This window comes from Ambystoma mexicanum, chromosome 2p (assembly GCF_040938575.1).
Source record: "Ambystoma mexicanum isolate Mex_15411 chromosome 2p, UKY_AmexF1_1, whole genome shotgun sequence".
Classification (NCBI taxonomy): domain Eukaryota; kingdom Metazoa; phylum Chordata; class Amphibia; order Caudata; family Ambystomatidae; genus Ambystoma; species Ambystoma mexicanum.
The window spans coordinates 1,308,287,765-1,308,300,149 of record NC_090923.1 but is presented as its reverse complement, the minus strand read 5'-3'; the positions used below and the strand labels follow the sequence as shown (position 1 = coordinate 1,308,300,149).

At 44.7% G+C, this 12,385-nt stretch overlaps 3 non-coding genes across 3 annotated transcripts; all 3 read left to right on the top strand.

The window, feature by feature from the left end:
• The first annotated feature begins 31 nt into the window (after positions 1-31).
• LOC138568002 (U6 spliceosomal RNA) lies at positions 32-138 on the top strand. The gene has a single exon (XR_011302379.1). It is a non-coding gene; the product is annotated as a U6 spliceosomal RNA (small nuclear RNA).
• Positions 139-5,489: 5,351 nt separating this feature from the next.
• LOC138568001 (U6 spliceosomal RNA) lies at positions 5,490-5,596 on the top strand. Its single transcript, XR_011302378.1, has one exon. It is a non-coding gene; the product is annotated as a U6 spliceosomal RNA (small nuclear RNA).
• A 5,348-nt stretch (positions 5,597-10,944) lies between these two features.
• Positions 10,945-11,051, top strand: LOC138568000 (U6 spliceosomal RNA). The gene has a single exon (XR_011302377.1). It is a non-coding gene; the product is annotated as a U6 spliceosomal RNA (small nuclear RNA).
• The last annotated feature ends 1,334 nt before the right edge of the window (positions 11,052-12,385 follow it).

Here is a 12,385-nt window from a genome sequence, read left to right as displayed (position 1 = left end):
TAATCAATGGTTTGATTGACTCTCCCTTTGCGCTTGCTTCTGCAACACATGTACTAATATTGGAATGATAATGGGAAAATTAAATTGGCCCCTGCTCTAAAGGATGACACGCACATTCGTAAAGCATTCACTATTTTAGGCACATGTCTGGACAGAAACTTTCTTAATTTGCAAGTCTTTATTTTTTAATATATCTTTTTTTATTGAAGATTGACATTTTATGTTCATTCATATTACACGACAACACAATACATTTTGCGCCAAATTCAACACTAATGCCTCAGGAGCCTTTTACTTGTGAGTCCTCTTGACTGAATGAACAGCCCTGTCCCCTTCAGTTTCTTGACTTGTACTTTTAGAAGTGGCACGCTTCTTTTTTTTTTTTTTTTTTATCCCATTCTACCAAACTCAGTATTATCACTTTCCTCCTTGTTGTGCACTCCAGCGTAAACTGCTTTAAGGTGCTGTTTGCAAACATCGCTCTGAACCACAGCTTTACTTGCTTCAGGGCCTTAATCTTTAATTGGGGCTGAGCAGTGTACTCCGGATTTGGCTGCTTTTAGTTGGTTGATTTCTTTTTTGATTTCTGTAACTTTCAAAAAGTCCCATTGTGAAATACCATTGTGACAATGTGCTGCAGTGCATGAAAACCTAAAATTAATGGTAGGGAGAGGGAGGGGGGGTAGGGGGGAAGAGAGAGGGCGGGAGGGTGGGAAGGAGTGAGTGAGGGAGGGAGAGAGGGAGGAGAGAGAGACAGAGAGAGAGAAAACAAAGAAAATATGGTATTTGGGGGCTATGTATTTGCATGGAAAAGATTTTGGCCTTTTAATCAAGTGGGAAGGGGCTCTGTGGTTGGTATCCCAGCCTGTTGATGCTTTGTTGAGTTGCTTGGAACATGCAAGGAAGGAGACCTGAAGCACTCCCGACCAGGTTGCATGTCTCCAAGTTACTGAAATCCCACAGACCTCCTCCCTGTGCCACAAAGTCCTGGGCACTGAGCTCTGCAGTTGTTGCCCACAGGTCGCCAAGTGTCCCAGATTTACTTTCTCAGAGTTGCTAGTTACTGCTACCCCACCTCGACCACTATATTTTCCCCAGATACTTGCTACTGTGGAGCAAGCAGGGCTAAGGAGAGGGAGAGGGGGTGTGCCTATGCAAATTATCTGCCAGTGTGCTTCCTGGGAGGTCATTCCATCTCACCAGCTGACACCTGGGCAGCGGCAGGTAATTTGGAGAACAGACATATCCGGACAGGCCACAGAGCAAAGGCTGGGCCGTTGATTGAGGATCCCTTTAGCCATGTCTCCCTAAGTTACTGAGGTCCAGAAAAATTCCACCCTCAGCTCTCATAGAGAGGTCCTTGGCCGATCGTGGCCGATCAGGGCTGTGAAGGGTCAGGGGGGACTGCACACTGCCTCACCTTTTCACTGCTTTCTGTAGCGGTAATGCTTTTGCAGAAGGGGCCTGTACAAGTGATTTTGTTCTGCGCTGTGCGAAAGTCACATTTATCCACTGACATTAACCAAATTACTTGCGCTGTTCAACGCACATACATGCATAGAAATCATGTTATGTTTTTTGGGGAAGGTCTAGAGGGTCCTGCTGATGATTTATTAAGCTGTCTGCTACTCTTGCTTTTACATAGTCTTCCCTGCCCAGGCATGTTTAAGGCATACTGTATGTCCCTCCATTACAATGAAAACTCTGTTGAAAGCACAGAGGTACATAGGAATGGATCTGTTAAGAAATGAAACAAAAAGTCTGGAAAAATGTCGAAACGGGTAGGATTTGGGCTTACAATTAACTGACTCACAGTCAGATGTGCTATCCCCTGACCCACTGATCCCCTTTCCTTTTGTGTAATCCTTTTGTTCTCAGTAGGGTTTTCCAAAGTGGCTTTCAAATAAAAGATCCTAGACCTGCATTTTGTGGCACACATGCCTCATATCCCGTTGCTCTTGATAAACTCACATCATCTCCCACCAATACAAGCTGTAAAAGATTTTCAGGGCTTAGCCAAGCAAACTAGACGCAGGTCGAAGGTTGAGCAATCCTTTAATCAGCAGCAAAGTTAACATTGAAATCAGCCTCAGAATCTCTTAAAGGATGGGCCAACATCTGTTGCTGGCAGCGTGCAAAGGGGCAGCCTGGGTGCTGACACCTTAAGCCATCTCCTGTTCTTGCCTTGTCCTTGATCCAGCCATGGGCCCACATACACTCAGAGGTACAGAGTGTTTCTCATGTCTATGGGTCTGCTGTGATGCTCTCACGCTTGCATCACCCAGCCATCGTGATGGGGAGGGGGTGTCGATTTGCAAGCACCCTTGAGCATGAATCTTTAAATATAATTGGCATTAAACCAAACCCTTTAGGACCAGATCAATAAAGCAGCAAAGAATGCTGATGTATTGCTGTTTGCCGCTTAATTCCATACCATCCGACATCTAAATGGTGTTTGGTCAAACGTTTGCCATATCAAATGTCCTTATGTCAAAGAGCAGAAAGTCCAGAGGTCCTAATCAATGGTTTGGTTGGCTCTCCCTTTGCGCTTGCCTTAAGGCGTCAGCACCAGAGGCTGTCCGATTGCGCCCTGCAAGCAACCAATGTTGGCCCATCCTTTAAGAGATTCTGAGGCTGATTTCAATGTTAATTTTGCTGCTGGTTTAAGGATTGCTCAACCTTCGGCCCACGTCTAATTTCCTTGGCTATGCCCTTGAAATATTTTACAGATTGTATTGGTGGGAGATGACGTGGGTTTATCAAGAGCAACGGGATATGAGGCATGTGGGCCATAAAAAACAGGTCTAGGATCTTTTGTATAAGAAAGTCTCTTTAAGTAGGGAACTTTGGACAACACTGCTGAGAGGAAAAGGATTACACAAAAGGCAAGGGGGTCAGTGGGTCAAGGGATAGCACATCTGACTGTGAGTCAGTTTATTGTAAGTCCAAATCCTACCTGTTTCAACATTTTTCCAGGCTTTTTGTTTCATTTCTTAACAGATCCATTCCTATGTGCCTCAGCAACCCATGTACTAATATTGGAATGAAAATGGGAAAATTGAATTTGACCCTGCTTCAAAGGATGACACGCACATTCGTAAAGCATTCACTATTTTTGGCACACGACAGGACAAAAACTTTCTTAATCTGCAAGTCTTTATTTTTGAATACATCTTTTTTAATGAAGATTGAAATTGTATGTTCATTCATTTTACACGACAACACAATACATTTTGCGCCAAATTCAACACTAATGACTCTGGAGCCTTTTACTTGTGAGTCCTATTGACTGAATGAACAGCCCCATCCCCTTCAATTTCTTGACTTGTACTTTTAGAAGTGGCACGCTGCTTTTGTTTTTTTATCCCATTCTACCAAACTCAGTATTAACACTTTCCCCCTTGTTGTGCACTCCAGCGTAAACTGCTTTAAGGTGCTATTTGCAAACATCGCTCTGAACTACAGCTTTACTTGCTTCTAGGCCTTAATCTTTAATTGGGGCTGAGCAGTGTACTCCGGATTTGGCTGCTTTTAGTTGGTTGATTTCTTTTTTGATTTCTGTAACTTTCAAACAGTCCCATTGTGAAATACCAATGTGATGCAGTGCAGGAACACTTAAAATTAATGGTAGGGAGAGGGAGCGGGGGTTGTGGGGGATGGGAAGGAGGGAGGGAGGGAGGAGAGAGAGAGACAGAGAGAGAGAGAAAACAATTAAAAGCCTAAAATCTTTGCCATGCAAACACATAGCCCCCGAATACCATATTTTCTTTATGTGGAAAGGGGCTCTGTGGCTGGTATGGCAGCCTGTTGATGCTTTGTTGAGTTGCTTGGAACGTGCATGGAAGGAGACCTGAAGCACTCCCGACCAGGTTGCATGCCTCCAAGTTACTGAAATCCCACAGACCTCCTCCCTGTGCCACAAAGTTCTGGGCGCTGAGCTCTGCAGTTGTTCCCCACAAGTTGCCAAGCACCCCAGATTTACTAGTTACTACTACCCCACCTCGACCACTATATTTTCCCCAGATACTTGCTACTGTGGAGTAAGCAGGGCTAAGAAAGAGGGAGAGGGGGTTTGCCTATGCAAATCATCTGCCAGTTTGCTTCCTGCGAGGTCATTCCATCTCACCAGCTGACACCTGGGCAGCGGCAGGTAATTTGGAGAACAGACATATATGGACAGGCCACAAAGCAAAGGCTGAGCCGTTGATTGAGGATCCCTTTTGCCATGTCTCCCTAAGTTACCGAGGACCAGAAAATTCCACCCTCAGCTCTCATAGAGAGGTCCTTGGCCGATCGTAGCCGATCAGAGGAGTGAAGTGTCGGAGGTGACTGTACACTGCCTCACCTGCCCTGCTTTCTACAGTGGTAATGCTTTTGCAGAAGGGGCCTGTACAAGAGATTTTGTTCTGCACTGTGGGAAAGTGACATTTATCCACTGACATTAACCAAACTACTTGCGCTGTTCAATGCACATGTATGCAGAGAAATCATTTTATGTTTTTTGGGGAAGGTCTAGAGGGTCCTGCTGGTGATTCTTTTAAGCTGTCTGCTACTCTTGCTTTTACATAGAGTCTTCCCTGCCCAGGAAGGTATACTGTATGTCCCTCCCTTACAATGAAAACTCTGTTCAAAGCACAGAGGTACATAGGAATGGATCTGTTAAGAAATGAGACAAAAAGCCTGGAAAATTTCAAAGCAGGTAGCATTTGGACTTACAATAAACTGACTCACAGTCAAATGTGCTATCATTTGACCCACTGAACCCCTTACCTTTTGTGTCATACTTTTGCTCTCAGTGGGGTTGCCCAAAGTTCCCTTCTTAAAGCGGCTTTCTTTTAAAAAATCCTAGACCTGCTTTTTGTGGCACACATGCCTCATATCCCGTTGCAGTTGATAAAGTCACATCATCTCCCACCAGTACAAGCTGTACAAGATTTCCAGGGCTTATCCTTGCAATCTAGACGTGGGTCGAAGGTTGAGCAATCCTTAAATCAGCTGCAAAGTTAAAATTGAAATCAGCCTGAGAATCCTTTAAAGGATGGTCCAACATCTGTTGCTTACAGGGCTCAATCGGACAGCCTCTGGTGCTGACGCTTTAAGCCACCTCCTGTTCTTGCCTTGTCCTTGTTACAGCCATGGGCCCACATACACTCAGAGGTACAGAGTTTTTCTCATGTCTATGGGTCTGTTGTGATGCTCTCAGGCTTGCATCAGCCAGCCATTGTGATGGGGAGGGGGTGTCATTTTGCAAGCACCCTGGAGCATTAATCTTTATATCTTTAAATATAATTGGCATTAAACTAAAACCCTTTAGGACCAGATCAATACAGCAGCAAAGAATGCTTATTCATTGTTGTTTGCCTCTTCATTTCATATCACCCGATATCTAAATGGTGTTTGGACTTTCTGCCCTCTGACATAAGGACATTTGGTATGGCAAACCTTTGACCAGAGGTCCTAATCAATGGTTTGATTGACTCTCCCTTTGCGCTTGCTTCTGCAACACATGTACTAATATTGGAATGATAATGGGAAAATTAAATTGGCCCCTGCTCTAAAGGATGACACGCACATTCGTAAAGCATTCACTATTTTAGGCACATGTCTGGACAGAAACTTTCTTAATTTGCAAGTCTTTATTTTTTAATATATCTTTTTTTATTGAAGATTGACATTTTATGTTCATTCATATTACACGACAACACAATACATTTTGCGCCAAATTCAACACTAATGCCTCAGGAGCCTTTTACTTGTGAGTCCTCTTGACTGAATGAACAGCCCTGTCCCCTTCAGTTTCTTGACTTGTACTTTTAGAAGTGGCACGCTTCTTTTTTTTTTTTTTTTATCCCATTCTACCAAACTCAGTATTATCACTTTCCTCCTTGTTGTGCACTCCAGCGTAAACTGCTTTAAGGTGCTGTTTGCAAACATCGCTCTGAACCACAGCTTTACTTGCTTCAGGGCCTTAATCTTTAATTGGGGCTGAGCAGTGTACTCCGGATTTGGCTGCGTTTAGTTGGTTGATTTCTTTTTTGATTTCTGTAACTTTCAAAAAGTCCCATTGTGAAATACCATTGTGACAATGTGCTGCAGTGCATGAAAACCTAAAATTAATGGTAGGGAGAGGGAGGGGGGTAGGGGGGAAGAGAGAGGGTGGGAAGGAGTGAGTGAGGGAGGGAGAGAGGGAGGAGAGAGAGACAGAGAGAGAGAAAACAAAGAAAATATGGTATTTGGGGGCTATGTATTTGCATGGAAAAGATTTTGGCCTTTTAATCAAGTGGGAAGGGGCTCTGTGGTTGGTATCTCAGCCTGTTGATGCTTTGTTGAGTTGCTTGGAACATGCAAGGAAGGAGACCTGAAGCACTCCCGACCAGGTTGCATGTCTCCAAGTTACTGAAATCCCACAGACCTCCTCCCTGTGCCACAAAGTCCTGGGCACTGAGCTCTGCAGTTGTTGCCCACAGGTCGCCAAGTGTCCCAGATTTACTTTCTCAGAGTTGCTAGTTACTGCTACCCCACCTCGACCACTATATTTTCCCCAGATACTTGCTACTGTGGAGCAAGCAGGGCTAAGGAGAGGGAGAGGGGGTGTGCCTATGCAAATTATCTGCCAGTGTGCTTCCTGGGAGGTCATTCCATCTCACCAGCTGACACCTGGGCAGCGGCAGGTAATTTGGAGAACAGACATATCCGGACAGGCCACAGAGCAAAGGCTGGGCCGTTGATTGAGGATCCCTTTAGCCATGTCTCCCTAAGTTACTGAGGTCCAGAAAAATTCCACCCTCAGCTCTCATAGAGAGGTCCTTGGCCGATCGTGGCCGATCAGGGCTGTGAAGGGTCAGGGGGGACTGCACACTGCCTCACCTTTTCACTGCTTTCTGTAGCGGTAATGCTTTTGCAGAAGGGGCCTGTACAAGTGATTTTGTTCTGCGCTGTGCGAAAGTCACATTTATCCACTGACATTAACCAAATTACTTGCGCTGTTCAACGCACATACATGCATAGAAATCATGTTATGTTTTTTGGGGAAGGTCTAGAGGGTCCTGCTGATGATTTATTAAGCTGTCTGCTACTCTTGCTTTTACATAGTCTTCCCTGCCCAGGCATGTTTAAGGCATACTGTATGTCCCTCCATTACAATGAAAACTCTGTTGAAAGCACAGAGGTACATAGGAATGGATCTGTTAAGAAATGAAACAAAAAGTCTGGAAAAATGTCGAAACGGGTAGGATTTGGGCTTACAATTAACTGACTCACAGTCAGATGTGCTATCCCCTGACCCACTGATCCCCTTTCCTTTTGTGTAATCCTTTTGTTCTCAGTAGGGTTTTCCAAAGTGGCTTTCAAATAAAAGATCCTAGACCTGCATTTTGTGGCACACATGCCTCATATCCCGTTGCTCTTGATAAACTCACATCATCTCCCACCAATACAAGCTGTAAAAGATTTTCAGGGCTTAGCCAAGCAAACTAGACGCAGGTCGAAGGTTGAGCAATTCTTTAATCAGCAGCAAAGTTAACATTGAAATCAGCCTCAGAATCTCTTAAAGGATGGGCCAACATCTGTTGCTGGCAGCGTGCAAAGGGGCAGCCTGGGTGCTGACACCTTAAGCCATCTCCTGTTCTTGCCTTGTCCTTGATCCAGCCATGGGCCCACATACACTCAGAGGTACAGAGTGTTTCTCATGTCTATGGGTCTGCTGTGATGCTCTCACGCTTGCATCACCCAGCCATCGTGATGGGGAGGGGGTGTCGATTTGCAAGCACCCTTGAGCATGAATCTTTAAATATAATTGGCATTAAACCAAACCCTTTAGGACCAGATCAATAAAGCAGCAAAGAATGCTGATGTATTGCTGTTTGCCGCTTAATTCCATACCATCCGACATCTAAATGGTGTTTGGTCAAACGTTTGCCATATCAAATGTCCTTATGTCAAAGAGCAGAAAGTCCAGAGGTCCTAATCAATGGTTTGGTTGGCTCTCCCTTTGCGCTTGCCTTAAGGCGTCAGCACCAGAGGCTGTCCGATTGCGCCCTGCAAGCAACCAATGTTGGCCCATCCTTTAAGAGATTCTGAGGCTGATTTCAATGTTAATTTTGCTGCTGGTTTAAGGATTGCTCAACCTTCGGCCCACGTCTAATTTCCTTGGCTATGCCCTTGAAATATTTTACAGATTGTATTGGTGGGAGATGACGTGGGTTTATCAAGAGCAACGGGATATGAGGCATGTGGGCCATAAAAAACAGGTCTAGGATCTTTTGTATAAGAAAGTCTCTTTAAGTAGGGAACTTTGGACAACACTGCTGAGAGGAAAAGGATTACACAAAAGGCAAGGGGGTCAGTGGGTCAAGGGATAGCACATCTGACTGTGAGTCAGTTTATTGTAAGTCCAAATCCTACCTGTTTCAACATTTTTCCAGGCTTTTTGTTTCATTTCTTAACAGATCCATTCATATGTGCCTCAGCAACCCATGTACTAATATTGGAATGAAAATGGGAAAATTGAATTTGACCCTGCTTCAAAGGATGACACGCACATTCGTAAAGCATTCACTATTTTTGGCACACGACAGGACAAAAACTTTCTTAATCTGCAAGTCTTTATTTTTGAATACATCTTTTTTAATGAAGATTGAAATTGTATGTTCATTCATTTTACACGACAACACAATACATTTTGCGCCAAATTCAACACTAATGACTCTGGAGCCTTTTACTTGTGAGTCCTATTGACTGAATGAACAGCCCCATCCCCTTCAATTTCTTGACTTGTACTTTTAGAAGTGGCACGCTGCTTTTGTTTTTTTATCCCATTCTACCAAACTCAGTATTAACACTTTCCCCCTTGTTGTGCACTCCAGCGTAAACTGCTTTAAGGTGCTATTTGCAAACATCGCTCTGAACTACAGCTTTACTTGCTTCTAGGCCTTAATCTTTAATTGGGGCTGAGCAGTGTACTCCGGATTTGGCTGCTTTTAGTTGGTTGATTTCTTTTTTGATTTCTGTAACTTTCAAACAGTCCCATTGTGAAATACCATTGTCACAATGTGATGCAGTGCAGGAACACTTAAAATTAATGGTAGGGAGAGGGAGCGGGGGTTGTGGGGGATGGGAAGGAGGGAGGGAGGGAGGAGAGAGAGAGACAGAGAGAGAGAGAAAACAATTAAAAGCCTAAAATCTTTGCCATGCAAACACATAGCCCCCGAATACCATATTTTCTTTATGTGGAAAGGGGCTCTGTGGCTGGTATGGCAGCCTGTTGATGCTTTGTTGAGTTGCTTGGAACGTGCATGGAAGGAGACCTGAAGCACTCCCGACCAGGTTGCATGCCTCCAAGTTACTGAAATCCCACAGACCTCCTCCCTGTGCCACAAAGTTCTGGGCGCTGAGCTCTGCAGTTGTTCCCCACAAGTTGCCAAGCACCCCAGATTTACTAGTTACTACTACCCCACCTCGACCACTATATTTTCCCCAGATACTTGCTACTGTGGAGTAAGCAGGGCTAAGAAAGAGGGAGAGGGGGTTTGCCTATGCAAATCATCTGCCAGTTTGCTTCCTGCGAGGTCATTCCATCTCACCAGCTGACACCTGGGCAGCGGCAGGTAATTTGGAGAACAGACATATATGGACAGGCCACAAAGCAAAGGCTGAGCCGTTGATTGAGGATCCCTTTTGCCATGTCTCCCTAAGTTACCGAGGACCAGAAAATTCCACCCTCAGCTCTCATAGAGAGGTCCTTGGCCGATCGTAGCCGATCAGAGGAGTGAAGTGTCGGAGGTGACTGTACACTGCCTCACCTGCCCTGCTTTCTACAGTGGTAATGCTTTTGCAGAAGGGGCCTGTACAAGAGATTTTGTTCTGCACTGTGGGAAAGTGACATTTATCCACTGACATTAACCAAACTACTTGCGCTGTTCAATGCACATGTATGCAGAGAAATCATTTTATGTTTTTTGGGGAAGGTCTAGAGGGTCCTGCTGGTGATTCTTTTAAGCTGTCTGCTACTCTTGCTTTTACATAGAGTCTTCCCTGCCCAGGAAGGTATACTGTATGTCCCTCCCTTACAATGAAAACTCTGTTCAAAGCACAGAGGTACATAGGAATGGATCTGTTAAGAAATGAGACAAAAAGCCTGGAAAATTTCAAAGCAGGTAGCATTTGGACTTACAATAAACTGACTCACAGTCAAATGTGCTATCATTTGACCCACTGAACCCCTTACCTTTTGTGTCATACTTTTGCTCTCAGTGGGGTTGCCCAAAGTTCCCTTCTTAAAGCGGCTTTCTTTTAAAAAATCCTAGACCTGCTTTTTGTGGCACACATGCCTCATATCCCGTTGCAGTTGATAAAGTCACATCATCTCCCACCAGTACAAGCTGTACAAGATTTCCAGGGCTTATCCTTGCAATCTAGACGTGGGTCGAAGGTTGAGCAATCCTTAAATCAGCTGCAAAGTTAAAATTGAAATCAGCCTGAGAATCCTTTAAAGGATGGTCCAACATCTGTTGCTTACAGGGCTCAATCGGACAGCCTCTGGTGCTGACGCTTTAAGCCACCTCCTGTTCTTGCCTTGTCCTTGTTACAGCCATGGGCCCACATACACTCAGAGGTACAGAGTTTTTCTCATGTCTATGGGTCTGTTGTGATGCTCTCAGGCTTGCATCAGCCAGCCATTGTGATGGGGAGGGGGTGTCATTTTGCAAGCACCCTGGAGCATTAATCTTTATATCTTTAAATATAATTGGCATTAAACTAAAACCCTTTAGGACCAGATCAATACAGCAGCAAAGAATGCTTATTCATTGTTGTTTGCCTCTTCATTTCATATCACCCGATATCTAAATGGTGTTTGGACTTTCTGCCCTCTGACATAAGGACATTTGGTATGGCAAACCTTTGACCAGAGGTCCTAATCAATGGTTTGATTGACTCTCCCTTTGCGCTTGCTTCTGCAACACATGTACTAATATTGGAATGATAATGGGAAAATTAAATTGGCCCCTGCTCTAAAGGATGACACGCACATTCGTAAAGCATTCACTATTTTAGGCACATGTCTGGACAGAAACTTTCTTAATTTGCAAGTCTTTATTTTTTAATATATCTTTTTTTATTGAAGATTGACATTTTATGTTCATTCATATTACACGACAACACAATACATTTTGCGCCAAATTCAACACTAATGCCTCAGGAGCCTTTTACTTGTGAGTCCTCTTGACTGAATGAACAGCCCTGTCCCCTTCAGTTTCTTGACTTGTACTTTTAGAAGTGGCACGCTTCTTTTTTTAAATTTTTTTTATCCCATTCTACCAAACTCAGTATTATCACTTTCCTCCTTGTTGTGCACTCCAGCGTAAACTGCTTTAAGGTGCTGTTTGCAAACATCGCTCTGAACCACAGCTTTACTTGCTTCAGGGCCTTAATCTTTAATTGGGGCTGAGCAGTGTACTCCGGATTTGGCTGCTTTTAGTTGGTTGATTTCTTTTTTGATTTCTGTAACTTTCAAAAAGTCCCATTGTGAAATACCATTGTGACAATGTGCTGCAGTGCATGAAAACCTAAAATTAATGGTAGGGAGAGGGAGGGGGGGTAGGGGGGAAGAGAGAGGGCGGGAGGGTGGGAAGGAGTGAGTGAGGGAGGGAGAGAGGGAGGAGAGAGAGACAGAGAGAGAGAAAACAAAGAAAATATGGTATTTGGGGGCTATGTATTTGCATGGAAAAGATTTTGGCCTTTTAATCAAGTGGGAAGGGGCTCTGTGGTTGGTATCCCAGCCTGTTGATGCTTTGTTGAGTTGCTTGGAACATGCAAGGAAGGAGACCTGAAGCACTCCCGACCAGGTTGCATGTCTCCAAGTTACTGAAATCCCACAGACCTCCTCCCTGTGCCACAAAGTCCTGGGCACTGAGCTCTGCAGTTGTTGCCCACAGGTCGCCAAGTGTCCCAGATTTACTTTCTCAGAGTTGCTAGTTACTGCTACCCCACCTCGACCACTATATTTTCCCCAGATACTTGCTACTGTGGAGCAAGCAGGGCTAAGGAGAGGGAGAGGGGGTGTGCCTATGCAAATTATCTGCCAGTGTGCTTCCTGGGAGGTCATTCCATCTCACCAGCTGACACCTGGGCAGCGGCAGGTAATTTGGAGAACAGACATATCCGGACAGGCCACAGAGCAAAGGCTGGGCCGTTGATTGAGGATCCCTTTAGCCATGTCTCCCTAAGTTACTGAGGTCCAGAAAAATTCCACCCTCAGCTCTCATAGAGAGGTCCTTGGCCGATCGTGGCCGATCAGGGCTGTGAAGGGTCAGGGGGGACTGCACACTGCCTCACCTTTTCACTGCTTTCTGTAGCGGTAATGCTTTTGCAGAAGGGGCCTGTACAA